At 31.1% G+C, this 6,074-nt stretch overlaps 1 long non-coding RNA gene across 1 annotated transcript in view; it reads right to left on the bottom strand.

The window, feature by feature from the left end:
• Positions 1-6,074, bottom strand: part of LOC142353304 (uncharacterized) — a 168,706-nt gene that overhangs the window by 21,099 nt on the left and 141,533 nt on the right. The gene's annotated exons all lie outside the window — the stretch shown is intronic.

A 6,074-nucleotide genomic window follows, 5' to 3' on the forward strand; every position in this document is an offset into this window, starting at 1 on the left:
AAATGAACAACTATTATACAGATGTTGAAACTGTTTGTGTTTTAGATTCTAATTTTCTCATTTTTTTTCTTTTCGGCTGAACCTTCTGTCGGGCAGTAATCCTAACACAGTGAATTACAATTTTTGCTCTGTTAATTACAGCATCTCAAAATCGCAAGCCCTTATATCATTGTGTCCGAAATGAAGCAACAAGTTAAAAAACACAAATTTTTATAATAGTTTTCATCTTACACTTTAACTATGTGATAATTAAATTCCAATCTGGTATTGAGTTTGTACATTTTTGTAATAAAAAAATATTATTTCTTTTTGTTCTTTCGTTCTTTTTTTCGAATATTCGTTCTTTTTTTGAATAAAGTTTCAACTTTTGTATTTGCTAGCGAAAAAGGGTTTCTTCTGGTTCGTAGCAGCCACTTGTTTAATTTTTGAATGAACATTGAGGCTCAGTAATGTGCGTTCGCACATAATGTTCCAACCGTGCTCATCCTTCTTCGGCTTAATTGTCTATCAAATGAGGAAGGGATAGAAAACTTAATGAAAACTGAATGAATTCAGATAGAACTTTAGATTTGTTGAATTTTGCTTTACTTCGACGCCAGCAGGGTGATATGTGACCTGTAGTTATTCAGATTAGGTAACAAATAGACAAAAAAGTACAGAAGACGCAAAGTAAAAAAATACCTTTTTAAAACAAATATTTTTAATGTCATTGGAACAATCAGCAATCAACTATATTTATTAAACACATTCATATATTCCTTCGAAAGAAGCCACTGAGACCTGTCGATAATCGGAAAATGTCATACATTTGCAAAAATAACGTCAAATTCAGACAAAAATTTAAAAAAAATCAGAAAACCGGTGTTATTCCCGTTATAAACATAGTCAACTCTAATACTTTTATGTTCAACTACGATTTTTTATCGATGCTAAAAACTTGATATTTGTCCTGAAATTAACGAGAACAGGTAATTAACGAAAATAGACAAAAAAGAACAGAAGATGCAAAGTCAAGGAATACTTAAATTTTTTGAAAATAGAATTTTTCAAGTCTATAAAAAACATCAGCTATCAATTCAAATCTATAAGCAGGGTCAAATCACTTCTGCAACGGAAGCCATTGAGGCATGTTTTTAATCAAATTGTGTAATACGGTTACAAAAAAACCCAATTATTTTTTTTATTGCAAAAAATCGGCGTCGAAACATTTAAAACAGTAAATTCACTTAAAAAAAATCATTTTATTCAGTTTCGATTTCCTTTGTTGCCAACACAATGCAATATCTAACCGGTAATTAAAAAAATTGGGTAACAAAAAGATAGAAAAAAAACAAAGGATGGGAAGCAAAAAATTTTTTTTAAACAATTTTCTTGAAGTCATGAAAATTTATCAGATGTAAATTGAAGCATTGAAATATCTGTGTTTATTCACCTAAAATAGCTTCTGGAACCTGCCACTTAGCAAAATTTCTCAAACCTTTAAAGAAAGAACTTCAGATACAGATAAAATTCAAAAACAAGTTTATTTTTTTTTCGATAAAAGGTTGTCGAAGCTATTAAATCCATAACCAATTAACTAAAGAAAGAAAATCAGATAAATCCAAATGGGCATGATATTGATGCCAATAAGTTATGTGTGACTTGTCTTTAACAAGACTAGGTATTAAATAGACAAAAGTAAAAGAAAATGAAAAATTTTAAAAAGTTCATTTAAAGTTCTTAAAAAAATTTTCTTTGAAGTCTTAAAAACCATCAGCTAACAACTAAAATCAGAAAAAAATCCACGTGTTCTTTTATAACAAGCCACTGAAACTTCTTTTGGATCAGAAAAACTAGTACGACTACAAGAAAAAGGTTACTAAAGACAAATCGAAAAAGAACTCTATTAAATTCTTCTAGAAAACGGTGTCGAAGCCGTTAAAACTATATTATATTCCTTAAAAACTTATATGCTCTGTTGTGCCCAATTTTTGAACACCAAAAATGGTATAAATGGTTTATTGCCAACTTGATAATGTAGTAAAACCAGAAAAAAAATCCTGGAAAATGGGCAAACTTTCAAAAACCAAAATTTTTTATGAAACTAGTTTCATTGAAGCTATAAAACATCAATTGAACCTAATTATGTAAAAGTTGCATTCTCTATACCAACACTAAGCTGCAAGGGGACTGAATTAAGGGAATAATAGTGGCAAATTTCTGTAATTCATTGTTTATTTTGAAAACGAATGACTTTAAAATTTAAAAATTAGGACTAATTTTGTATTTCAGATTATTACGATAAGATTAAAACTAGCCCTGCTATTACTTTCCATTCACTATGAACATGCAATTGTTCCCAGAGCAATGAATATAGATAATTTGACAAGAATTACAATTGTAATTGAAAAATCGTGATGTTTGTTCAATTATCGAGTTATATTAGCTAAAAGCCGTCAAAATTTCACACCCAGAGACCTTTCAAAGAAATTGGAGAAGGAAATTAGTCCTCTCCCGAGGTGAAAAAACTGTTTTGGCATTTTTAGTCGTTCACTTTTGGCAACTTTTACTAAAGAATCTTATTTCTTTCAATTTTGGGTTGAAAAAAGCTAATTTTTTGAAATGTGTAACGGAAATGTTAGGCAAAACCATAAGATGCAAAGTTTCAACAACACCATTCTGTCTTAAGAAAACAAACCAGCAATACCTTTTGAACAATTTCAACACAGTTTAGCAAAACTGACAAAAACATAGGCCAAAAAATTCCGGAAAAAGATAAATGAAAACAACGGAAGGAAGTCTGTTATTCACAAAACTTATAACCTCGTTAACTCACTGAAAAAAATGAAATAACAAAAAATTCTTTTTGATTCCAATTTCTACGCTGGATGGTTTTTCTATTGATACCAACCACACCTCTGCACAATGAAAATGTTGATCGGTCAAAATTGACAGAACAAAAACTAGCCTTTTTAGTATATAGTTGCTCCCCCCCCCCCCCTGCAGTGGGTCGGAGCACAATTTTTTCTGTTGAAAATTTAGGTTTTTGGTAGCCATTGCTAACGTTTTAATATGTATACGTAAAACTTCATGACTGGCATTCTATGAAAAAAATCGACTGAATAACTGTTTGAACGCAAAACGAGGAACTGTACAGCTGCTCATTTTCTGTTCAAAAAGTATTTCAGCCATTTTTTTAAATCATAATCTGCCAATCAGCATATTATGTGTTCATAAGAACAAAAAATTGAAACAATTTTATAGAATATAAATCAATCTTGGGTGAACCGAAGTGTGGATATTGTATTTCTGAAATGTTAGACGGTCTAGGCTTTTTAAACAGTAGCAATTACACTGAAATTGAAAAATTTCTAAGCACCGAATTGGTATTAAATTGAATACACTTGAAGTGAAATTCTCGAACCTGAGAAGTTCTCATTATCCATTTTGCTGTATTTCCTGGTTTCACATGTCTTTTTTTTTCAAAGCAGCTTACTGTCGGAAAAATAGATTTTGCTGTCAGGCTATGTCCCCTTTCGTCTTTCGACAGTTCGTTTTCACTTTTTATGCCTAAAGTTTCGTACAAATTTGGAGAAAAACTCTGTGGAACCAAAACCTCTAACAAGACAAGTAATCATTATCATTTTGGAATCTCCGTTTTTTTCTCTTCTAGTGCTTAAATGTTCGCTTCGTTTGTCACAAGAAATATATATATATAAATCATTGACAATAAAACTTTGTATAGTTTCAGTATCAATGATGTATGCATTTTTCCGTTTTACAAATAAAACAAACGATTGAGCAGTAGAACGGAAAAAATGGTAACTTTTAGAATGATAATGATTATATGTTTTGTTAGAAGCTGCGGTTCAGTAAAATTGTTCTTGAGTTCTATTATAAAATTTAGACACAAGAAGTGAAAATGAACTGTCGAGAAAACAAACACGACATAGTCTAAAAGCAACTACTATTTTTTTCAACAGTAAGATGCTTAGAAAAATGAAGTCAAGGGGAACAGGGAAGGGAATCAAAATGGATAATGAGGGCTTCTCAGGTTCGAGAGTTTCAAATCATGAGTGTTCAATTTAATACCAAACGAGATGAATAGGTGTCTTTCAATTTTAGTGTAAATGCTGTTGCTTGAACTGCCTAGACGCCCTCCTAACCTATCAAAAAAACAATATCGGTTCACCAGAGATTGATTTCTAGTGTTTATGTCAATAATATTGTTCTGATGAGTACTTATAATCTGTTGATTGGCGATTTATGATTGGACAAAATGGCTGAGAAACTGTTTGAACTCAAATTGAGCAACCGAACAATTGCTCATTTAGTATTCAAACAGTTATTCAGTTTTTTTTTCAGAGCATGAAAGTCATGAGGTTTTACGTATACATAAAAACTATAAACCGTGGGCATTGATTACAAAAACCTAATTATTCAACAAAAAAACGATTGTTCCGACCCACTGTATTGTGGGGAAGAACTCTATACCATATGGTTTTTTGTTAAATCAATTTTTACCGATCTATATTTTAATCGGAGAGAGCTGTGACTGATATCATTAGAATGCCCCTCCGGCGTAGAAATTGGAATTAAAAAGTTTTTAATTCCAATGTATGTAAAGCATTGACAATAAAACTTTGTATAGTTTCAGTATCAATGGTGTATGCACTTTCTCTTTTTACAAATGAAACAATCTTTTAAGCACTAGAAGAGGAAAAATGTAACTTTTAGAAAGATAATGGTTACATGTTTTGTTAGAAGTTGCAGTTCAGTAAAATTGTTCTCGAGTTCTAATAAATAATTTAGTCATAAGAAGCGAAAGTAAACTGTCGAGAGAAAAAAACGACATAGTCTAAAAGCAAATTTAATTTTTTGCAACAGTAAGATGCTTAGAAAAAAGAAGTAAAGGGGAACAGGGAAGAAAATCAAATTGGATAATGAGGGTGTCTCAGGTTTCATTGTTTCAAAACATGAGTGTTCAATTTAATACCAAACTATATGAATATGTGTTATTCGAGTACAGTGTGGTTGTTGTTGCTTGAGCTACCTAGACGCCCTAGCCTATCAGAAAAACAATATCCACAATTCAGTTCACTACCGATTGATATCAGGAAATTTGTGTCAATATTTTGTTTCTTATGGATACTGATAATCTGTTTATTGGCGATACATGATTGAAAAAATTGGCTGAAAAACTGTTTGAACTGAAAATGAGCAACCGCACAGTTGATCGTTTTCTGTTCAAACAGTTATTCAGCCTTTTTTCCGAGCATGAAACCCATGAAATTTTAGGTATACACATAAAAACCATAAATCCTGGACATTGATTACAAAAACCTAAAAAATCAACAAAAAACGATTGTTCCGACCCACTGTATTGGGGGAGGAACTATATACTCCAATGGTTTTCTGTTCCGTCAATTTTGGCCGATCGATATTTTTATTGTAGGGAGCTGTGAGTGATATCATTAGAAAGCACCTCCAGCGTAGAATTTGGAATTAAAAGTTTTTTTTGTAATTTTCGTTTTTTTTGGTGAGTTAACAAGGTTAAAAACTTTGTGAATAATAGACTGACATCCGCTCATTTCGATCACCTTTCCCGGAGTTTTTGCCTATAATTTTGTCAATTTTTCTAAACTCTGTTGAAATTATTGAAAAGGTGTATTTGGTTTGTTTTTAAAAGATAAGAGAGTGTTGATGACAATTTCCAGATTAATTTTATATTTTGCTACATATTTTCAAAAATAAGCCTTTTTCCATCAAAAAATTGTAAGACATAAGTTTCTTTACACAAATTTGCTTAAATATGCCGAAGGGAACTCCTAATAAATGTTGACCGACTTCATTTCACAACAAGAGAGGATAAACTTGCTTCTCCGCTTTCTTTGAAAGGTTTCTGGGTGTAAAACTTTGACGGATTTGATTAATGTAAATCAAGATTTAAACAAAAAAGCATCAATTTTCTATGATAATTGATTTTTTTAAAGTTATCTATATCAATTACACAGGGAAACATTGCATGATCCTAGGAATTAAAATTAAAAGCAGGACTACTTTTGATCTGATCATCGAAATCGGAAATCTAAGAT

This window comes from Convolutriloba macropyga, chromosome 14 (genome assembly GCF_964194025.1).
Source record: "Convolutriloba macropyga chromosome 14, txConMacr16.3, whole genome shotgun sequence".
Taxonomy (NCBI): Eukaryota; Metazoa; Xenacoelomorpha; order Acoela; family Convolutidae; genus Convolutriloba; species Convolutriloba macropyga.